Here is a 24,978-nt window from a genome sequence, read left to right as displayed (position 1 = left end):
TTTGGTACGGGATTGGGTGGGTATAAAACTGCAAAAATGCCTGGGATGGTACGGGTTAATGGCCTAATTCAATTTTCAGAACAAATTAACTGAATGCAAGTCATTAATTTTCTGTTTTCTCCACAGTTTCTTGGTTGAAGAGATGCTGCCTGCCAGAATCTCAGAGTCACCGTTGCTTGTCAGACTCCTACGATACTGTAACCCCAATTGCAAGCTCTCATCCAGGAAGATGTTCATGAGGAAACCTAGAAAGAAGTTTGCGGCAGGGAAGGAAGAGTTGATCTCCATCCTGGCCAAGGTCAATTATGTTGCTACAACAGCCGCCTGCTGGACAGCCCAGAACCGTGCCTTCCTTAAAATGACTGTCCACTGGATTAACCCCTCCGACCCCACGAGACAGAGGACGATGCTCACCTGTCAGGAGTTGTTGGAAAATCACACCTTAGATGTCCTTGGCAGTGCCATGCAGGATGTCCATCAGAGATTCGACATAGAGGCCAAGGTCGTCATTGTGACTACAGACAATGGAGCCAACTTTGTAAAGGCATTCAGGTCTTTTGGTGATTCTCTATCTGACTCCACTGAGGGTCCCACCTATGAGAAGGACCCTGACAACCCAAATGTGGCCATCAACGAGGAAGATGACATGGAGGTGAGGGAGGAGGTTCAGCTGGTGGAAATGACACACCTCCTTGAGAAGCAACGGGACAGCTGTAGTCTGCCAAGGCACCGAAGATGCGCAGCTCATACGCTCGACTTGTTGGTGACTTCAGACATTGAGAAAGTCCCAAACCGGTCTACTGGGAACTGTGCCTGCTTCACAAAAGTCAAAGAGAAGACCCAAGCTCTCTGGAATAAGCAGAACAGGAAACCAACCACTGCAGCTGCTATCAAGAGGGAGATGGGCAGGAAATTTAAGACCCCGACCGTGACTAGGTGGAATTCCTTATATAACTCCTCTGCGGTACTAGGTGAGCTGCTCTCCACAAATATGCCCCAGATCAACAGCATCTGCATGGAAAACAACATTGCAAGCTTTAACTAGACTGACAGGGAGGTCATCACAAAGTATCTGACTGTGATGAAACCCTTGCCCATCAGCCCAGACAAACCCAGTCAGAGAATGAGGCATATATGGGGGTTCTGCTTCCCACCCTCTATGTCCTCAAAAAGAAGTTTTATGGCATGAAGGTCCAACAATCGTTGAAGTATGCCGGACCAATGGTGGACTACCTCCTGGACAACCCTGAAAGTGAGGAGAGGGGGCCAAAGGGTTTCAAAGCCAGATTCTCGTCACAATTCGATGACATGGATCTCCTCTTGGCTGCAGCTATTCATCCTGACTTCAAGCTGCGCGCAGTCAAGCACCTCAGCCCAGAAAAGGCTGAGCTCGTGAGGTCCAGGCTGGTGAAAGATGTTGCAGATCAGGCCATCAAAGACTCAGGCTTGAGCTTCGGTGGTCTGAGTGGTGATGAGGGGATGGAGGATGAACTTTTCAAGGTAACTTGCTAATTAAAGCTTACTTTTATTCTTATTTTTAAAAGCTTTTTAATGGTTTTGATCGAAGTATTTGTAACTAACCAAAAGACTTAAATTAGGAATATTTAAAGCAAATTGAATGTCTTTTCTTGACTCTCTTCCACTTTGTGGAAGCCTCTCCTTTTCTCAATGTATTACCTTGTACTACCTTGTACTGCAGATGTAACCTTTCATAGCAATACATTCGCTGTTTCAGTGCGACAGCATTCTTAATATTATTGTGAGGAGTAGACTGTAGCATCATTTGTGCAGGGCCGTATTCCCAAGGTGGATGGAAAGCTGATGACAGGGAGAGCTGGAGCTCCCATTTCATCAACCCTTGGGACTAGGTCCCGACCATCCCCCTTTGCTGAACTTTTTCAGTGACTCAGTAACACAAAGAGTAGGCCAGCATGCTCTCCAATACAAGTTTCTCTGGCTATCAACACCAAACTACATACACAGTACACACCACACTTCCTTTTCAAAATTTTGAAAATTGCGTCGAATAATGTAGCCTCGGAGTCCCCGGGATGGGGACCATATATGCCCCCACCTTCTGCCCCTCTCCCAGTGACGACTCAAGATGCCTGGAACCACTGTCTGACTCTCTTCTTCTTCATTTCTGCAACATTCGTGGCCTTTCCTTTAACTTTCGCTCTGTTGAGCACCACCTCTCCTTCTCTAAACCTCACCTTTTTCTGAGACTCAGTTGTCTGAGGCAACTGACAGCAGACCCTTTTCTGTATCCCCCTACTTTCTCTGTACTCATTTCAAAGTCAAAGTGGCTGTTGTGTATATAAACGCAACAACTTATCTTGCTCTCGTGTTCCTGAACTCGATTCTTCTGAATTCTCAACACTCTGGCTTCGGCTTTCCTGTCATTCTCTGACTAAATATATCTGTGCTGTTTACTTATCTCCTAATTCTATTGACTATCAAAAAGTCTTTGACTATCTTACTTCTACAATGGAACACATTCTATCCATTTCTCATTTCTCTGAAATCTCCATTCTGGGAGATTTCAATGTTCACCATCACCTTTGGCTCTCCTCTCCTTCCACTGATCCACCTGGTGAACAAGCCTACACCTTTTCTATCCTTAATGACCTAGAGCAGCTTGTGCAGCACCCTACCCGTATCCCTGACCACCTTGGAGAGAGCTCCAACATACTTGACCTCTTCCTCACAACTAATCCTTCTGCTTACACTGTTAATCTTTTCTCTCCGTTGGGCTCCTCCGATCACAACCTTATCACCTTAACCTGTCCTATCGTTCCGGTACAGCCTGCGGACCCTCCAAAGAAACATCGTCTGTGGCACTTTGGAGCTGCGGATTGGGAGGCCCTCAGGCAGTACTTCTTTGATTTTCCATGGAATGATTATTGCTTCTATGGCCGGGAGCCATCTGGGTGTGCCTTGCGCATTATGGACGTTATTCTCTTGGCCATGGAAGCATACATTCCTTTCTCATATCCTTTGACTAATGCACGAAAGCCTTGGTTTAATCACACTTGTTCTAATGCTGTCCGCAACAAGGAGAGGGCCTATAAAAGGTACTGGAGCCAACCCACCCCTGAATCACATCTCTTATATGTTTCTGCCCGGAATCGTGCTAAGTCTGTTCTTCGCTCTGCTAAAAATAATTTCATCCGTGCAAAATGCTCTCAACTCTCTAACTCGAATTCCTCCCACTCCTTCTGGCACCTTGCCAAAAACCTTTCTAACAACTGTACCTCATTATCTTTCCCTCCTCTTTTCTACTCTGATGGCTCTGTAGCTATTTCTTCTACTGATAAAGCTGATCTCTTTGCTCAGACTTTCTCCTCCAATTCCACCTTAGACGATTCCGGTGCTGTTCCTCCATCACTTCCCCCCTCTGACTTCCTCATGGCTACCATTAAAATTTCTTCAGCTGATGTATTTTCTGCCATCACAGGCCTCAATACTAATAAGGCATATGGGCCTGATGGAGTCCCTCCTGTTGTTCTCAAGAACTGTGCTTCTGTGCTTACACCCTGCCTAGGCAAACTCTTTCGCCTTTGTCTATCAACTTATACCTTTCCTTCTTGCTGGAAGTTTGCTCTCATTCAGTCAGTCCCAAAGAAGGGTGACCATTCCCAACCCTCTAACTATCGTCCAATTGCTTTAACATCCTGTATCTCAAAAGTTTTCGAGTCTGTTCTTAACCCTCTCAGGGTCACTCATGTGATTTGCGTTTCATGTGGATTGTTCTACAGATGTTCAATCACTCGAATTGTGTTCCTAAGCAGAAAAAAACGCCGTCAAAAGAAAAGTTTTTGGCCGATTTGCGTCAAATTTTGGTGCGTTCCAGTGTGCGCATCTCTTTTCTGAGGTAAGCATTTGGCAACACTGTGACTGCTCTGATGAGACAATGCGTAGCAGAAATATCTCAGTATCTCACGACCAGCTGGGCAGGAGAGTAGCGCAGCTGTCAGCATCCCTTTAAACCCACCATTTTCCCCCTCCCACCCGAGGCAGAAGCCATTATTGAAATATTGTGATTGTACAGTGTTTCTGACTATAATGTGAAGTGATTGTGTCTATGGAACATAGATATATTGTCTGTAAATCATTGGGGCCCGTTATCAGCCGTTAAGCCTACTGGCAGGAGTGTGGTTTGTTATAACGGGGTTTCCACTATCCTTCACCCTGCCCATAAATGATGTGAGTATTTTGCCTTTATATAGTGAAGCCAATACTTATATTTGTGAAACATACAGTACCTGGACTGGTGAAATAACTGACCTACCATAGCAGGCATTATGCACGCCACAGAGATATGAAACAGTCGCTAAGGAAACAGGCGGTCACGTATGCCACAGAGTCAGGAATAATAGACGAGGTTGGGATGGAATCATGTGATAGTGTTTTATATTGCATATGGTTCAGTGTGAAATATACATATAAAATAGTGCAGCGAGTGTTCACAGAGAAATATTTCATGTATTCACTGACTTAACTAAAACATAGCACAAGTGTAAGAGAAAAGAAATATGCCACAGCCACATATACATACGTATGCTGTGCAGCAAATGTTCGTGGAGAAATCTATTGTGTGCATCGCATGTGTTTTAGGCAAATGTATCGCAAGGAGAGAAGAAAATATGCCACAGCCACAGACACACACACAAACACACACACACTAACCCACACCCACACACACGAGCGAACAGCCACAGCGAACAGACGTGTCTTGACTGCTCCCACGCCAAGACTCAGCCACCGCTGCAAACCTTAAGTAGTTTTCAGGAATTACGTTTGTCCTGTCTCCTATGGTCTTGTTTTCAGTTTAAAATATTGTAAGTTAATATAAACCTCAAAAATGTTAAGATTTATTGGCAAGACTATACATGAATGTTTGTAGTATTTTTGGTAACAGCTGTTTTGGTAGCGTAAGTTGTAACCAACCACAATCATGGCCAAAAATGTAAACACAGAGGAACTCGAATTTCCAGGATTTGATAGAAATACTAATGTCATGGACCTGGTTAAAACAATGATTATGAGGATTAGCGAACTTAAAAAGAAAGTGGAGAATCTAGTGTTAAAAGATGTGTCTGAGAATACAGAGATTACTATACAGAGTCTGATTCAGTCTAATGAGACAGCGAATAAAGAGATAAGAAATTTGAAGCGTGAAAATATTGAATTGAGGAGAAAACTAGAAGAGAGAACTAATAAAATGGAGAAGGTGAGCAGTGTATTGGAAGAGCATAAGGCAAAGTGGGCACACGTAGAAGAAGAACAGAAAGAAGTGGTCATCTTAAGAGAAATCATCCAGGAAGAAAGAGAAATGAACAAGATAAAATTGGAAGAAAATGTAGTGAAAATACTGAAGAAAAAAGAGAAAATAGTGAGAGAAACTGTAGAAAGGAGCAGATGCGTGGTAATATTTGGAAACAGAGAGGAGGAAGAGAAGGTTAGATCCGTGAGACTCGAGAAAGACACGAACCTGGTAAGAGGAATATTAGGTAAGACTGATCCCGAAGGAGACAAGTGGGTAAAAGAAATTGAAGAAGTAAGGAGAATAGGGCCTTATAAGAAAGAGGAAACAAGACCAATGAGAGTCAAGTTGTCAGCAGAAAGTGTAGTAGATGATATACTTAAAGTGACCTGGAAATTAAGCAAAGAGGCGGGGATGGAAAATATTATAATAAGAAAAGATTTGAATGAAGAAGAGAGAGAAGTTTTAAAATCACTGAAGGAAGAAGTAAAGGAAAAAAATGATAGGAGGACACAGGAAGAATGTAATACTTTTTTTGGGAGAGTCTATCTATCTATCTATAGCCCGACGCCCTAATCCCGCAAAGGGTGGCCGCAGACAAAACGCCTCCAAGTCACTCTGTCACCCACCATTTGACTCCCCTCCCCCCAACTCACCCCCCCCTCCCTCATATACCTCTCAACTCCATCCCTCCACCTCATCCTCGGTCTACCCCTCCCTCTCCCTCCCTCCACCTCACCTACATACACCCTCTTAGTCAGTCTTTCATTCTCCATTCTCTCCACATGTCCAAACCACCTCAGTGTATTTCTCCAAATCTTTTCAACCACATCCACATCTACCCCACAACGTTCCTTCACTTCTTCATTCGTCAACCTGTCCCTCCTTGTCACTCCACATGCTCCTCTCAAGTAACTCATTTCCACTGCTCTCACTCATGACTTGTTCCCCTCTTGCAATGTCCACGCCTTGCTTCCATACATCAGGGTAGGGATCACAATACCATCATGCAGTGACTTCTTAACTTCCATACTCACCTCCCTATTTCTCATCACTGCTTTCAGTGTACCAACAACCTTTCTTCCCTGCTGTACCCTTTCACATACTTCATCCCCCAAAGTTCCGTCCTTACTCATCACACTACCCAAGTACTTGAATGCACTCACATTCTCCATATCCTCACCATCCAACCTCACTGCACACTCTGTGACTTCATTCCTCTCAAACACCATAACTTTACTTTTGTTTACATTAACTTCCAGCTTCCTCCTCCTACACACTGTCCCAAATTCATTCACCAAACCTTGCAACTCCCATTCATCTTCACTCAACAATACTGTATCATCAGCAAACAGCAACACCGGAAGCTTCCAAATCTCACCCTCATTCATTAGGGCCACCCCCACATCCACTGCCCTACCTTGTACCTCCTTTACAACCCCATCCATATATATATTAAACAGCCATGGAGACATTACACACCCCTGTTTCAGTCCCACATTGAGATCAAAGAACTCACTCAGCTCACCATCCACTCGCACCGTAGCCCTAGCTCCCTCGTACATACTCTTCACAGCACTTAACAATTTCCCCTCCACTCCATATATTCTTAATACCTTCCACATACCTTGCCTATCTATTCTGTCATAAGCTTTCTCCAAGTCCATGAAGGCAGCATACACTTTCCTTCCCTTCTCTAGATACTTCTCCACTAAACATCTTAGAACAAATATCTGATCTACACACCCTTTTCCCTTCCTAATGGATATAAAAGTAAAAAAGTGGTATTTAAGGAAATAGAAGTGAAGGAAACTTACGGGGATGGCTGTGAAAGATTAGAAGTTGAGGAAGTGGTACTGAAGGAGAGTAGGAAAGAAGAGGGTATAAAAAACATCAAAAATAATTTGAAGGTGATATATACTAATGTTGATGGTTTAATATCGGCAAGGCTCGAAATTAACGATTTCTTGAGAGAACATGAACCTGATGTCATGTGCTTTGTTGACACCAAATTAAGAGAAGATATTGATGTTCATTTGGGAGATGGTAAATACAAACTGTGGAGAAAAGACAGAAAACAAAAAACAGGAGGAGGAGTGATGATAGCAGTGAAGAACAACATAAATGTAGATACCATGGAAATGGGGGGGTTTCAAGAATACTCCCCCAGTATCCCTGCTTGTCGTACGAGGCGACTAAAAGGGTTGGTGGTGGGTTAGTGCCCCACCCCGTAAAAAGAACTAACTAAAAAAGCAAATAAAGCGCCTCGGACCCGGACGGACCATACGTTGACGACTAAGGAACGGACAAAGGACATTCTGAGAGTAGGAACGTGGAATGTGAGAGGAGTGAATGATGAAGTGAAAGAGAGAGAGATTGTCCAGGTGCTTGAGGATGCAAAAGTGGATATATGTGGATTGACTGAAACTAAATGGAAAGGTGAAAGGATGAGAGAATGGGAATACGGTGTAGGTATATGTGCGGGAGTCAGTGAGAATGAGAGGGCAAGAGAGGGAGTATGTCTGATGATAAGCAAGAAGTGGAAGGAGAATATAAGAGAGTATGGAACAGTGGGTGCAAGGATTGTATGGGTGAGGATGAAAGTAGGTATACAAGCATGGGCGATTGTATGTGTGTATGCTCCAACAGAGGATCGAGTGGCAAGAGTGAAAGATGAGTTTTGGGCGAGAGTAGAAGCATGTATGGACAAGTTTGAGAGGAGCGAGAGAGTGCTGTTGATTGGAGACATGAATGGCAAAGTCGGGAATGTACGAGTGGATGGAGTGGTTGGTCAGTGGGGTGTGCCAGCAGAAGTAGATGGGAATGGTAGTGCTTTGGTGGACATCTGTGCTGGTAAGGGGTTGGCAATAGCCAACACCTACTTTCGTCATAAGATGATCCACCGGTATACATGGAGAGTAATGAGGAGGATGGATGGTGAACTTGTTGAACGAAAGGCAATGATAGACTACGTGTGTGTGGATGAGCGAATGAGAAGACAAGTGTTGGATGCAAGGGTGTGGAGAGGGTGGGGGAATGGAGTCTCGGACCATCACTTAGTGATGGCCAAGGTAGAGCTGCAAAGAAAGTGGTTGAGGAGGCGAAGGGGAAGACAGGAGGAAACAGCTCCTGTGAGAAGAGTGGAGAAATTGCAAGATAGTGAGAAGAGGACAGAGTATAAGAGCATAGTGGAAGAAAGATTGGGAAGGTATGAGCTAGAGCAGATGGAAGGGGTGGAAGACGTATGTAAGATATTCACGGAAGAGATAAGCGCAGCGTGTGAGGTGGTTTGTGGAGTGAGGAGGAGATGCAAGGGTGTGCAAGGGACAGCATGGTGGAATGATGAGGTGAAACGAGCTGTGGAACAAAAGAATAAGGCATATGGTGAATGGTTGGCGGGTAGAGGTAGGGGAGAAGATGAGAGAGAGAAGAGATAGGTATATGTGAGCAGGAGAAGGGAGGTTAAGAGACTGGTGAAGGAGAGTAAGAAGAAAGTGGATGAAGAGTTTGGGAGGAATCTGAGTGTGAAATGGAGGGAGAGTAAGAAATTGTTTTGGAAGGAGGTAAAGAAAGTAAGGATGTGTGAAAGGGGAAATAGTAGGGGAGTGAAAGATAGGAATAATAGATTGTTGGTAGAGAAGAGAGAGAAATTAAGGAGATGGAAGGAGCACTTTGAGGATTTGTTGAATGTAGAGAGTGAGAGCAGTGTGAGTATAAGTGGTTGGGGAATGGCTGGGAGAAGAAGAGATGAGAGGAGGCCGGAAGAGAGCAGTAGGTCGGAAGTAGTGGAAGCGATGAAGAAGATTAAGCTGGGAAAGGCCCCAGGAATTGATGGAGTATGTGGTGAAATGCTTAGGTATGGGGGTGAGATTGTTGTGGAGTGGATATGGAAGTTGTGTAGATTGGCTTGGGAAGAGGGAAGGGTTCCAGAGGACTGGAAATCAGGTATAATTGTTCCTCTGTACAAAGGAAAAGGGAGAGAAAGTATGTGGTAACCATAGGGGTATTTGCCTTCTTAGTGTGACTGGTAAAATATATGGTAGAATACTCATTGATAGGGTTAGGCATATGACAGAGGAGCTAGTTGGAGAAGAACAAGGGGGATTTAGGAAGGGAAAAGGGTGTGTAGATCAGATATTTGTTCTAAGATGTTTAGTGGAGAAGTATCTAGAAGGAAGGAAAGTGTACGCTGCCTTCATGGACTTGGAGAAAGCTTATGACAGAATAGATAGGAAAGGTATGTGGAAGGTATTAAGAATATATGGAGTGGAGGGGAAATTGTTGAGTGCTGTGAAGAGTATGTACGAGGGAGCTAGGGCTACGGTGCGAGTGGATGGTGAGCTGAGTGAGTTCTTTGATCTCAATGTGGGACTGAAACAGGGGTGTGTAATGTCTCCATGGCTGTTTAATATATATATGGATGGGGTCGTAAAGGAGGTACAAGGTAGGGCAGTGGATGTGGGGGTGGCCCTAACGAATGAGGGTGAGATTTGGAAGCTTCCGGTGTTGCTGTTTGCTGATGATACAGTATTGTTGAGTGAAGATGAATGGGAGTTGCAAGGTTTGGTGAATGAATTTGGGACAGTGTGTAGGAGGAGGAAGCTGAAAGTTAATGTAAACAAAAGTAAAGTTGTGGTGTTTGAGAGGAATGAAGTCACAGAGTGTGCAGTGAGGTTGGATGGTGAGGATATGGAGAATGTGAGTGCATTCAAGTACTTGGGTAGTGTGATGAGTAAGGATGGAACTTTGGGGGATGAAGTGCGTGAAAGGGTACAGCAGGGAAGGAAGGTTGTAGGCATGCTGAAAGCAGTGATGAGAAATAGGGAAGTGAGTATGGAAGTTAAGAAGTCTCTGCATGATGGTATTGTGATCCCTACCCTGACGTAGGGAAGCGAGGCGTGGACCTTGCAAGAGGGGAACAAGTCAAGAGTGAGAGCAGTGGAAATGAGTTACTTGAGAGGAGCATGTGGAGTGACATGGAGGGACAGGTTGACGAATGAAGAAGTGAAGGAACGTTGTGGGGTAGATGTGGATGTGGTTGAAAAGATTAGGAGAAATACACTGAGGTGGTTTGGACATGTGGAGAGGATGGAGAGTGAAAGACTGACTAAGAGGGTGTATGTGGGTGAGGTGGAGGGAGGGAGAGGGAGGGGTAGACCGAGGATGAGGTGGAGGGATGGAGTTGAGAGGTATATGAGGGAGGGGGGGGTGAGTTGGGGGGAGGGGAGTCAAATGGTGGGTGACAGAGTGACTTGGAGGCGTTTTGTCTGCGGCCACCCTTTGCGGGATTAGGGCGTCGGGCTATAGATAGATAGATAGATAGAAACTGGAGAGAATGTTAAGAGAGATATGGCCGTAGTGTATGTTCCCCCTAAGACAAGAGCATGGAATGATGACGAATACCAGGAGATGTCAGATATGGCTAGCTATTTACAAAAAATAATTGAGAAAAGCAATAATATAATTTTGGTGGGTGACTTTAATTGTAAAGAAGTGAACTGGGAGGAATGGTTCTCGGGAGGAGGTGAGGATTTGTGGGGCACTATGTTATTAAAAATAATAATGAATAATGTGATGACGCAATGGGTCAAAGAAGAGACACGGTTTTGAGGTGAGGACACATCAGCAAGGTTAGATTTACTGTTTACCAAAGAACCCAATGTAACAGAATCATTGAAATATCTCTGTCCTTTAGGAAAAAGTGATCATGTGGTCACTGAGTTCCAGATGATAATAGAGAACGTCGAGCCAAGAGACGAGCTTCATTGACAGGGAAGATACAACTTTGGGAAAGCAAATTTTACAGGATTGAGAAACTTTTTTGAAAATGCGGATTGGAAAAAATTCAGAGAAACATGAGAGATACAGAGGAAGTGGGATATCTTTCTAGACCTCTATAATTTGGGAGTGGAAAAATTTGTACCAAGAGTAAGAGGGAAAGAAAACAGGAAAAAGGAGTGGTTTAACAGAAGATGTATGACAGCAAAAAAAGAGAGAGATAAAGCGTGGAACAATTGGAGAAAGAGAGGTAACAACAGAACAAAGGAAGAATATAAAAGAATTAGAAATGAATACACAAGAATACGTAGAGAAGAAGAAAGGAATTTTGAAAAAGGTATGATAGACAACTGCAAGGATGAAGCGAAACTGTTTTATGGATTTGTTAATGGCAAACTGAAACAAAAGGCAGGAATCACCAAACTGAAAGTAAAAGGAGAGGTCTATAAAGATGCAGCAATGCAAGCTGAAATAATGAACAAATGTTTCCAATTGGTTTTCACTAATGAAAAAGAGTTTGTGGAAGGGGAGGGAGTGATTAGAAATGTACCGATGATAAAAGATATAAAAGTGGAGGTACAGGAAGTGTATAAATTACTGGAAACTCAAGATGTAAGGAAAGCCCCAGGACCTGATGGAATTTCTAATTAGGTACTGAAGGAATGCAGAGAACAACTGGCGAATAAAATTCACAGTTTAATCGTGTGTTCTCTGGAAGAGGGGAAAGTGCCGCAAGAATGGAAGAGGGCAAATGTGGTACCAATTTAAAAGGGAGGAAACAGGGAAGAACCCCTGAATTATAGACCAGTGTCTCTTACCAGCATGGTCGCAAAATTGTGCGAGAGAATCCTGAAAGACAGATGGATAAAATAACTAGAAGAGATGAATATTTTGGGTGAATGTCAGTTTGGATTCAGAGGTGGAAGGTCATGTGTTTCTAACTTGTTGAGCTTTTACTCTAGAGCGATAGACGTGGTACAGGAGAGAGATGGTTGGGTGGATTGTGTGTACTTAGACTTAGAGAAGGCCTTTGACAAGGTACCTCATAAGAGACTAATGTGGAAACTAGAATATATAGGAGGACTAAAGGGGGAACTTCTGGAATGGATGAGAAGCTTTTTGAGAGACAGACAAATGAGGACAGTAATAAAGGATAGGATGTCTGAATGGAGGGAAGTAACAAGTGGAGTCCCTCAAGGCTCGGTGTTGGTGCCAGTAATGTTCCTGATTTACATAAATGATACAGTAGATGCAGTGAACAGTTATGCAAGTCTGTTTGCTGATGATGTAAAGATCTTGAGGAAGGTAGAGGTTGAGGAGGATTGTAAAATGCTGCAGAAGGATTTGGATAGGATACATGATTGGAGCCGGATATGGGAAATGAAATTTAATGTAAAGAAATGTAAAATATTGGAAATGGGTAAAAGTACCAGGAGGGTATCACTGAATTATTTGTTGGGTAATGAATTAAGCACAAAAATGAGAGAAGAGAAAGATTTAGGAATGCTGGTCCAAGATAGTTTGTCACCAGAAAAGCACATTAACAAGATAGTTGGAGAGACTTATAAACTCTTGACTAACATAAGAGTAGCATTTCATTATATGGATGAGGAGATGATGAAAAAATTAATAGTGACCATGATCCGTCCCAGGTTAGAGTATGGAGCGGTAGTGTGGTCCCCACACAAAAAGAAAGATATACACAAGATTGAGAGAATACAAAGAACAGCAACCAAGATCGTCCCCAGTCTGGCAGACCTGTCATACAGAGAGAGGCTGGAAAAACTGGATTTGCCCTCCTTAGAGGAAAGGAGAAAGAGGGGAGACATGATTGCAGTGTTCAGGACCATGGTGGGAGTAGATAATATTGACAAAGATCTGTTTTTATGGGATAAGAGAGTATCAAGAGGACACGGAATGAAATTGAAATGTCAAGCTGCTTGAAGGATATCAAGAAATATAGCTTTCCTTACAGAAGTACAGACTTATGGAATAGCCTGGACAAAGAGATCGTCCAGTCTAAAAACTTAAACGAGTTTAAAGCTAAATTTGACTTATTGAGAAACAGCAACGGAAACCCACGAGCATAGCACTTTCAGTGCATGTCACAATTAGGTATATTAGGTAAATACATAAATATTTGGAACAACTTAGACGAAGAGGTGGTGCATGAGAAAAACATTCATGTGTGTAAATGTAGACTTGATAAATGTGGATTTGGAGACAGGACAACACGAACATTGCTCAATTCCTGTATACTACAAATAGGTAAATACACACACACACACTCACCCACACACACTCACACACTACATAACTCTTCATCTTCAAGCTGCTGCCAGCATCTCAACACCTCTGGAGGAAGTGAGTTATCCGCATTTTGTTGATTTGTATATTGACTTATTTCTATAGTTCAATATTTCATACACAAATAAGTAAAGTTTTTTACATACACACATATGAGATGAAAGAAAGTTCAGCTTCAGTATCAGAACCTAGAAAAATGACTAGTGGTCATGTCGAGTTTCTGGCAGCCTATCAAAAACCTTATGATATTTATGATATTTTACATGTATACTTTGAGTAAAAAAAGAAAATAATAAAACGTAATGAGCGAAAATATGTAGCCGTGGGTGAGGCAGGGAAAGAATGTTTTTTATCTCGCATGCGGGTGAGGAGGAGTATTCTACGTTCGTCGTCTAATTATTGGAAAACTATTGGACGTATCGATTTCCCGTAAGAACCATGATAAAGAGCAGTAAATTCTACGTGTGTTCATTTGCAGAGTATAAGCCTTGGGGAGCATTTTCTGTTGGAAAAGTTAGAGGAACAGACTGTTTTGGTAAAGTCAAAAGCGATCGGAGGAGTAATCTCACTTTGTCGGCAAATTTAAAAAACTATTGGACATATCGATTTCCTGTAAGAACCATGATAAAGAGCAGTAAATTCTACGTATGTAAAAGACATAACAATGTAATATCTATGATAAAAATTTGTTGTTACAGAGGCGGGAATATTGTGTATGCGGTGCGCACATCACGAAAGTGACGTACGGATGTGAGTTCCCAGTTGTTTTTGGTGATTTACTCAAAAACCATGAGGCGTATTGAAACCATTTTTAGGTCATTAGAAAGCTCGTGAAATTCTGCATAATATTATGCAGTAAAAACATAACTTGTGTGAGAAAAGTTCAGTATTAGAGCTCCTTGAATTTTTTCAAAAATGGCTTTCAGTTTTTGGCTATTTTCTCGAAAACTACAAATCGTATCACAAACCGATTTGTCTCTTTAGAAAGCTGATGAAATTCTCTATCAAAACATCTAATAACATTTTCCTGTATGATGGAAAACATTCGAATGGTGATGTTGCGAAACGTAAGTGATGTAGCGAAATGTTTATTCATGGCCGCCTAATATTGTTCTATTCATGTTTTCCTGTTTTTTTGTGGTGCTTATCAGCTAGAACAAACATCGACAAATAAGATGACATAGGTTTGATGGCAGTATATTGATGTTTGGGTGGCGAAAATATGGATAGAATACGTGCTATTTGCCGAGCGCGGGCAGCCGGGCCGGGCGGCCTCACAGAAAAAATCGTGCACCGGAAAACTTACTGAAACTTATCGTGCATGCGAATGTTAAAAGAAAAATTTTAAAGCATCTTTCCTATCACAACCTTCTTTCTGACCGTCAGTAGGGATTCCGTCAGGGACGCTCCACAGGCGATCTTCTCACCTACCTTTCAGACTCCTGGTCATCCTCCTTTCAGGACTTTGGCGAAAGCTTTGGGATTGCACTTGACATCTCAAAGGCTTTTGATCGAGTCTGGCATAAATCTTTAATTTCTAAACTGCCCTTTTACGGTTTCTATCCTTCTATCTGTGCCTTCATCACTAGCTTCCTTTCTGGTCGTTCTATAGCCGCTGTTGTAGACGGCCATCGTTCTTCTCCTAGATCTATTAAAAGTGGTGTCCCTCAGGGCTCTGTCCTATCGCCAACTCTCTTCCTTTTATTCATCAATGACCTTCCAAGCTGTACATCTAACCCAATCCACTCATACGCTGATGACTCTACCCTTCACCTTTCCATTCGATTCCCACAACGCCCATCTCAGCAGTTACTTCAACAAACAAGGGATGAGGCTATGGCACACCTAATGTCTGACTTGGCTCGTATCTCTGACTGGGGTAAAAATAATCTGCTTTGTTTTTAGTGCATCAAAGACTCAGTTCTTGCACCTATCAGCCCAACAGAATCTTCAACAGGTATACCCACTAGTGTTTAATAATAATCATCTTAATCCTGCATCATCGTTGAACATGCTTGGGGTCTCATTTACTCGGGACTTATCTTGGAAAGATCATATTACATCTCTTGTAAAATCTGCTTCCAAGAGATTGGGTGTGCTAAGCCGACTCCATTCCTTCTTTACCCCTGCACAATTGTTGACTCTATACAGGGTTTTATCTGCCCCTGTGTGGAGTACAATGCTCATGTGTGGGGAGGCTCCCCATATACAGCACTTCTCACTAGGGTGAAGTCAAAGGCTTTTCGTCTCATTAACTCTCCTCCTCTTACTGACTCCCTTCAACCTCTGTCTCTTCGCCGCACTGTTGCATCTTTATCTCTTTTCTATTGCTACTTCAATGGTCACTGTTCCTTTGAACTGTCTGTATGCATTCCTCCACCTCTACGACAGGCACATAGCACCCGTCTAGTAACAACCTCTCACTCATTTTCTGTCCAACTCTCTAAGGCAGGAGTTAACCGTTACCGTAAAACGCCATAACTTCGGACGGCGTCCAAACTTCGGACATTTCGCAAAAAAATGTAATAATTCAAGTTTATTGGAAAAGAGTGCGATATTTGCAAAAAATAATGATGTGGGTAGGTAGGGTAATCCTCTAAGACTATTATGTATTAATCCTATTAAACTAGCTTGAATATGTGTGGGTGAAAAAAATTCGTGAATCCATTGGAAAAAATAACTGAATTTTCTTACCCTGCAAAACTTTGTTCACATAGAACAAACAGTTTCAATTGTAAAAAAGTGAACAGTACGATTATATGTAGAAAAGTGCTGTAAGTACTGGGAAGTAAACTGTTTCAAAATATATGCATGGATAATCTTGCTTTGCCTGCTTTAATGAATACTTCTTTATTTTGCAGAAAAAATTCCTAACTTCGGACAGACAAATTATTTGAGCCAAATAAAGTCCAAACTTCGGACAGACAATAATATTAATGGTAAAGTGATGCTAATTATATAAACAGAAAAACATGGCTAAAACAGCGAAATCTCCTATAAAGAGGAAAAGAGCCTACACAAGTAAAGTGTCCAAAAGTGCCCTGGAAAAGGCTAAAGATGACATAAATAACAAGAACATGAGTGTGCACAAAGCAGCTGAAAAATATAAATTAAAAAAGAGCACATTACATGATTACCTGATACAAAAAAATTGCAAACAAGTGGGACGTAATACTTCATTGAGCCATGATGAAGAGTTACTGGTGTGTCAGAGAATCCTCACAGTGGCAGAATGGGGATTCCCACTCGACAATTTGGACTTGAGGATGTTAGTGAAAGCATATTTAGACAAACGAGGGGTTGTTGTGTCACGATTCAGTAACAATGTACCTGGTGTTAAATGGGCCCATTCCTTCTTCAAGCGCCACAAACAAACCCTTAGTAGACGATTGTCCCAGAATATAAAGACTGACAGAGCCAGAGTGACAAGAGCCATGCTAGCCGAGTTCTACAGTAACCTGAAAAAATCACTAGAAGGTGTGCCTCCAGAGAACATAATAAATTTTGATGAGACCAATCTTACTGATGATCCAGGTAAAAGAAAGTCATAGTGAGGCGGGGCACTAAATATCCAGAGAGAATCATGAACTCAACAAAATCCTCAATATCTATTATGTTCTCTGGAACTGCATCTGGTGTGTTACTCCCTCAATATGTGGTGTATAAAGCTATCCATCTTTACGATACCTGGACTGAAGGGGACCCTCCTGGAACACTATACAATAGGTCCCCCAGTGGATGGTTCGACTCGTGTTCATTCGATGACTGGTTCCACAAAATTATCCTCCCCTATGCTAAACGCAAGACAGGTAGAGTTGTCATTATAGGAGACAACTTGGCAAGCCATGTATCACCCAGTGTTATTGAGTCATGTGAGAAACATAATATCTCCTTTCTTCTCTTACCGCCTAACTCCACGCACTTGACACAACCTCTCGATGTTGCTGTGTTCCGGCCTCTAAAAGTGCACTGGCGTAAGATCCTCGAGAACTTCAAGAAAACTACTGTTGGTAGGCTGAGTGCTTCATTACCTAAAGACTGCTTCCCAGCACTACTGACCGAACTGGTGGATAAAGTTAAAGGGACCATTGCTGACAACCTACGTAGTGGGTTTAGGAAGTGCGGCATTTATCCTCTTGATCCACAGAAATCCATCTCAAGACTTCCAGAAGATTCAGTCCAAGATACAGCTGATATTGGTACACCAGGACCATCTACCAGTACTGCCTTAGACAGCTCAGTGTTGGAATTGTTGAAGGACATGAGGCATGGAACCAGTCAGTCAAGCTCAAGTCCAGCTATAGCGAAACCAAGGCGAAAGAAAAGGTTGAATGTGTCACCGGGCATGAGTATTACTACAAGGGCACTACAAAATGAAACAGAGAGCCAGCATGAAGAGTGTGAAGTTGATGATCCACAACCCCAGCCACTGCAGCCACAAGAGGATACAGCAGAGATAGCAGCACAGCCTTCCACTTCCACATCTGCACCCAACCATGAAGCACAAGCATCTCCCCTGACAGTCACCTCTACCCAGATTATTGGGGATAAAGTTGTTCCCTCAGATTGGGTAGTTGTGAGGGTTCCCTTTGATACCAAAGACAGATATAGGCATTATATTGCTATCATTGTTAAGGTAAAACCAGAAATACATGTCAGGTTTCTCAAACACGTTCAGGGTACGCCTCACACATTTGTATACCCAATGGTTGATGACAGCAGTGACAGACAAAGAGGATATACTGAAGGTGTTACCAGAACCAACACTTGACCGAAAGCAAAGGATGATTTTTGATGTAGATGTGAACCTTTGGCCTAAGTAATGATAATAATTTTGATATAGATCTGTAAGATACCATAGTCAGAACTACCAGTACCAAAGTTATTGCCAATAAGGTGCCTTAACCAGTAATGAGGTTTATTTTAAAGAAAAAAGTGATACTATATATTTAGTTACAGTATTTTATACTGGTAGTTAAGGAACAGTTTTTTGTACTGATGTACTACAGTTAATATGTTCCATGGTGCCTTCATAACATGTGCCAGTGTGTGCATGTGTCGTTAATTTGTGTGTGTGTGTGTGTGTGTGTGTGTGTGTGTGTGTGTGTGTGTGTGTATGTGTCTTTAGAACCTGTAAGAAATGTTCAAAATCATATTATGTTATTTCGGTATGCATTTGTTGAGTCAATGAGGTAGATACTTGATAATTAAGTGAAGTTTTGTTTAGGAAAATGAGGACAGTTCCTCTTACAGTTTTGGGTATATGCAGTGCATTTTTATTTTATTTTTTCATCTCAAAAAATTCGTGAATAGTTCTTAGTTCTATTTACGGCCAGAATACCTCACTACAATGTGATATGATGCAATTTAATGTGATATAAAATTATGAGCTCCAAAAAGAAGATATTTTGGGATACTTCTCTATATATATGTATAACTCTGGTCACGAGTGCCCAATATTTTTTTTTACATTTTTTAAAAACTTCTCAAGTGTCCGAAGTTTGGCCAGTGTGTCCAGAGATAGATCCCATTAACCATTTTCATGTTTAAAGGGAAAATACATGGATGTCCGAAGTTTGGAAGAGCTGTCCGAAGTTAGGAAATTTGTTCCAAACTTCGGACACTTGAAAATGAAAAAAAAAAAGCACAAGTTTAGCTTGGCCAATTTTTTTAAATATATGGATTTAGTAGGTACTCTCCCTGGCTACCACATGACACCAACAGGAATAAAATTGCACCATTCTACAAGGAGTTATTCATTAAAACACATAAAAAATGTCCGAAGTTATGGCGTTTTACGGTACTCCCAGTCCTTCATTTATGCAACAGGTCAACTCTGGAACTGTCTCCCTCTGTCAGTATTTCCTGCTTCCTATGATCTCCAGTCTTTCAAATGGAGTGTGTTCAGGCATCTTGAAATGAATGGATCTTGAATTTGCCTCTCTCTTGTATTTTGTTTTTCTCTTGGAAAGAACAGTTTTGCGGGCTCGGTGCCTTTGGTTCCTTCTTCTATCTGTCTACCTATTGCCAGGCGCCCCAATCCCGTTTGGGGTGGCCACAAACAAATCGCCTCCACGTCGCCCTGTCCCCCGCCATTTCACTGCCCCGCTCCCAACTCACACCCCCCTCTCTTATATACCTCTCCACCCCATCCCTCCATCTCATCCTTGGCCTCCCCCTCCCTCTTCCCCCCTCCACCTCACTCACATACACTCTCTTCGTCAGTCTTTCACCCTCCATTCTCTCCACATGGCCAAACCACCTCAGTGTATTCCTTCTAACACTTCCTATCACATCCACATCCACACCACAACACTCCTTTATATCCTCATTTGTCAGCCTGTCTCTCCATGTGACTCCACAGGCTCCTCTTAAATAACTCATTTCCACTGCTCTCACTCTTGACTTGTGTCCTTCCAGCAACGTCCAAGCTTCACTTCCATACATTAGAGTTGGTATCACAATACTGTTATGTAGTAACTTTTTCACTTCCATGCTCACTTCCCTGCTTCTTATCATTGCTTTCAAGGAACCAGCAACCTTTCTTCCCTGCTGTACCCTTTCAAGCACTTCACCCTCCAAACCTCCTTCTTCCTTATAAAAAAAAAAATAAATAAATAAAATAATTTTGTTATTCAAATTGACTTTCTAGGGTGCACGAGGCAACGAGGATGAGACAACCCCACACCGCTTCTCCATCAAGCTGGGGACAGAGCTTGATGCCTGGAATGCATGGCCCACCACCAAGAAGTTGGAGCACACACTGTTTCCTGCTGTCTACTGCAGCGTGTGGGTGGAGGTCTTCTTTAAATTCAACACTGCCATCCCAAGCTCTGCAGGTGTGGAGAGGGTCTTCTCTCAGGGTTCTGATATCCTGAGGCCCAAGAGAGGCAGAATGACCTCCTTGAACTTTGAAAGGTTTGTTTTCCTGAAGGGAAACAGTGGCCTGCTGAAGATAGAGGTGGAGGAGGATGTCCTGGAGACGGAATGACAAGTGAGTCGTGACAACTTGCACGACTACTAGCACCCCACCACCACCAACACAGTCTCAGCTTGTCAATTCTCAGTTATTCTGAATCTTATTACTTATTTATTAGTCTGTACTCTGTAAGAATTAAATTCATTAAACAGCACAAAGTTTAGTTGTTGTTTTGTTTAACATTATTACACTAAATGTGCACAGTTGAGGGTTAAGTTATAGGAAAATGAAAATAATAATAAAATAATAAAACCTAAAAAAACAGAAAATAAAAATAATAAATCTACAGGTGAATGCAGGGAAGAGTAAAGTTATGGTCTTCAGGAGAAGTGAAGCCAGTGAATGTACAGTGAGGTTGGATGAGGAGGAAATGGAAAATGTGATAACTGATGAGTAAGGATGGAAGTTTAGAGAGTTAAGTGCTTGAAAGGGTACAACAGGGAAGAAAGGTTGCTGGTTCCTGGAAAGCAGTGATAAGAAACAGGGAAGTGAGCATGGAAGTAAAAAAGTTACTACATGACAGTATTGTGATACCAACTATAATGTATGGAAGTGAAGCTTGGACTTTGTTGGAGGGACAGAAGTCAAGAGTGTGAGCAGTGGAAATGAGTTATTTGACAGGAGCATATGGAGTTACATGGAGAGACAGACTGACAAATAAGGAAGTGAAGGAGCATTGTGGTGTGGATGTGGATGTGATAGGAAGCATTAGGAGAAACACACTGAGGTGGTTTGATGATATGGAGAGGATGGAGAGTGAGAGACTATTCAGGAGAGTGTGAGTGAGGTGGAGAGGGGAGAGCAAGGGGGAGGTCAAGGATGAGATGGAGGGATGGAGTGGAGAGGTATATGAGAGAGAGGGGTGTGAGCTGGGAGCAGGGCAGTGAAATGGCGGGGGACAGGGTGACATGGAGGTGATTTGTTGTTTGTGGCCAGTGGCCACCCCTTATGGGATTAAGACATCTGGCAAAAGATAGATAGACATAATAATAATAAATAGAAGTAGCCAACGGCCATGCCACGTTGAGTACACCGCTTCCCGTTCGATCAGCGAAGTTAAGCAACGTTGGGTCTGGTTAGTACTTGGATGGGTGACCGCCTGGGAACACCAGATGCTGTTGGCATCCCTACGTCAAGTGAGGTTGGTGGAGGATTAGTGCCCCTCCCTGTAAAACAATTAACTCTAAGCCCTTGGCCACCCTGTCTGGGATACATGGCGTCTGGCAATGAATGAATGAAAAAGTAAGTAAGTGTGCTAATTTATTTAAATCTCTCAATATTTTACAGTAATTCCCACAAATATGTGCAAATGGTTTGTGCTAGCGCTTTATGACACTGTGCAAGCTATATATTGGATTGCGCACTTGCACAAATTATAAATAATAGATAATAATAATGAAAAATAAAAGTAAATATGGTAAGTTATTTAAATATCTTAATATTTTACAGTAATTCCCACAAATACACTATACGCAAATGGTTTGCGCTTGTGCTTCGCGACATTGTGCAAGCTAAATATTGGTCAGACTGCACACTTGCACTTACGTATGGTAGTGAACTGTGGATTGTGCACTGCGCTTGCGCAATGTCCTTTTTCATTTGCGCTGCCCACCACTGAATAATCTTAATTCTAAGTGAACCCATCTCAACTGACAGCCCATCTATTGTTGTCTTTTTTGTTTAATTCCTTTACTAATTTTTGTCATTTTCTTCCTTCTGCATGCACAATCGCTTCTTAACCCTATCAGGTTTTTGGGCCGGGCAGATTATGTCTGTGTCAAAGTCAGCCACTCATGCTGACCCACATCTTTGCAGCCTGATATTTTACTTTGATCGCTCTGTGTAAATACACTTTTCAAGATAGAATGTTGGTTTTGGTGTCATTTTGAAGCTGAATAGTTTTACTTTATCGTAGTATGTTCAAAAATGAAGAACAAAGAAAATAAAATGTCAAAATCATGAGTTGAAGTTAGGCAAAAAGCAAAAATTTTATATCTTGCCGTAGAAAAATATTCAGCAAAAAATAACGAGTAAAGATATGTAAATTTGGTTTCAACCGACAAAAAATACAATAAATTAGCTTTACAATGATATATAGATTATGGTAATTTTTGCATTTCATTGTGCAATAAAGAGAAAGGAAAGAGATGCATAATTTTATTTTAGTCTCGGCCACATATTCGCTTCGCGATGTTTTTCTTTGATCGGTCAGTGTAAATACACTTTTATGATAGGATGCTGGTTGTGGTGTTATTTTAAAGTTGAATAGTTGTACTTTATCATAGTATGTTCATAAAAGGAAAGCAGAAAATAAAAAGTCAAAAGGACGAGTTGAAGTTAGGCAAAAATCAAAAATTTTATACCTTGCTGTAGAAAAATATTCACCAAGAATAGTGTTATAAAGAAACAAAGCTATGAGTCACACCAGCTGTGCAGTACCCTCACACATAGAGAAACCATTCCGTGACAACATGCTCGAACCTATTTCTTATGCTTCGTAAATGTGATTTACGGTGAATATTTTACAAAAGATTCATAAAATGACGATTAAAAGCGTCATCCAAATCTCTGAGGTTGGATTTGAAATGACGATCGAAAAAGTCATTTGAATCTCAGAGGGTTAATCTAATCCATTTCACTCTGAAAAACCTTCTCCAGTTTATTCAACTCTGTGTGTGTGTATTTACCTATTTGTAGTATACAGGAATTGAGCAATGCTCGTATTGTCCTGTCTCCATATCCACATTTATCAAGTCTACCTTTACACACTTGAATGTTTTTCTCATGCACCACCTCTTTGTCTAAGTCGTTCCAAATATTTAAGTATTTACCTAATATACCTAATTGTGATATACACGGAATGTACTATGCTCGTGGGTTTCCATCGATGTTACTCAATAAGTCAAATTTGGCTTTAAACTCGTTTAAGTTTTTAGACTGGACAATCTCTTTGTCCAGGCTATTCCATAAGTCTATACTTCTGAAAGGAAAGCTATATTTCTTGATATCCTTCAAGCAGCTTAACTTTTTCAATTTCATTCCGTGTCCTCTTGTTGCTCTCTTATCCCATACAAACAGAGCTTCTTTGTCAATTTTATCTACTCCCACCATGGTCCTGAACACTGCAATCATGTCTCTCATCTTTCTCTTTTCCTCTAAGATAGGCAAATCCAGTTTTTCCAGCCTCTCTCTGTATGACAGGTCTGTCAGACTGGGGACCATCTTGGTTGATGTTATTTGTATTCTCTCAATCTTGTTTATATCTTTCTTTTTGTGTGGGGACCACACTACCGCTGCATATTCTAACCTGGGGCGGATCATTGCCACTATCAATTTTTTCATCATCTTCTCATCCATATAATGAAATGATACTCTTATGTTAGTCAAGAGTTTATAAGTCTCTCCAATTATCTTGTTAATGTGCTTTTCTGGTGACAAACTATCTTGGACCAGCACTCCCAAATCTTTCTCTTCTCTCCTTTTTGTGATTAATTCATTACCCAAAAAATAATTCAGTGATGGCCTCCTGGTACTTTTACCCATTTCCAATATTTTACATTTCTTTACATTAAATTTCATTTCCCACTTCCGGCTCCAATTGTGTATCCTATCCAAATCCTCCTGCAGTACTTTACAATCCTCCTCAACCTCTACCTTCCTCAAGATCTTTACATCATCAGCAAACAGACTAGCATAACTGTTCACTCCATCTACAATATCATTTACGTAAATCAGGAACATTACTGGCGCCAACACCGAGCCTTGAGGGACTCCACTTGTTACTTCCCTCCATTCAGACATCCTATCCTTTATTACTGTCCTCATTTGTCTGTCTCTCAAAAAGTCTCTCATCCATTCCAGAAGTTTCCCCTTCAGTCCTCCTATATATTCTAGTTTCCACACTAGTCTTTTATGAGGTACCTTGTCAAAGGCCTTCTCTAAGTCTAAGTACACACAATCCACCCAACCATCTCTCTCCTGTACCACGTCAATCGCTCTTGAGTAAAAGCTCAACAAGTTAGAAACACATGACCTTCCACTTCTGAATCCAAACTGACATTCAGCCAATATATTCATCTCTTCCAGATATTTTATCCATCTGTCTTTCAGGATTCTCTCACACAATTTTGCGCCCATCCTGGTTAGAGACACTGGTCTATAATTCAGGGGTTCTTCCCTGTTTCCTCCCTTCTAAATTGGTACCACATCTGCCCTCTTCCATTCTTTTGGCACTTTCCCCTCTTCCAGTGAGCATATGATTAAACTGTGAATTTTATCCGCCAGTTGTTCTCTGAATTCCTTCAGTACCCAATTAGAAATTCCATCAAGTCATTGGGCTTTCCTTACATTTTGAGTTTCCAGTAATTTATACACTTCCTGTACATCCACTTTTATATCTTATATCGCCGGAACATTTCTAATCACTCCCTCCCTTTCCACAAGCTCCTATTCTTTAGTGAAAACTGACTGGAAACGTTTGTTCATTATTTCTGCTTGCATTGCTGCATCCTTAAAGACCTCTCCTTCTACTTTCAGTTTGGTGATTCCTTCCTTTTGTTTCAGTTTGCCATTAACAAATCTATAAAACGGTTTCGGTTCATCCATGCATTTGTCTATTATACCTTTTTCAAAAATCCTTTCTTCTTCT

The 24,978-nt window shown here is 41.7% G+C and overlaps 1 protein-coding gene and 1 non-coding gene across 2 annotated transcripts in view; one reads left to right on the top strand and one right to left on the bottom strand.

Moving 5' to 3' along the window:
• LOC145417306 (uncharacterized) overlaps positions 1 to 24,978 on the bottom strand; it is a 564,754-nt gene that overhangs the window by 247,942 nt on the left and 291,834 nt on the right. The gene's annotated exons all lie outside the window — the stretch shown is intronic.
• On the top strand, positions 21,336 to 21,454 carry LOC145417659 (5S ribosomal RNA). Its single transcript, XR_013900524.1, has one exon. It is a non-coding gene; the product is annotated as a 5S ribosomal RNA (ribosomal RNA).

The sequence above is a fragment of the Coenobita brevimanus genome, chromosome 110, assembly GCF_032717465.1.
Source record: "Coenobita brevimanus isolate Jiangsu-jjx chromosome 110, ASM3271746v2, whole genome shotgun sequence".
Classification (NCBI taxonomy): Eukaryota; Metazoa; Arthropoda; class Malacostraca; order Decapoda; family Coenobitidae; genus Coenobita; species Coenobita brevimanus.
Note: the sequence above shows the minus strand (reverse complement) of the source record. Positions and strands in the feature narration are given on the sequence as shown.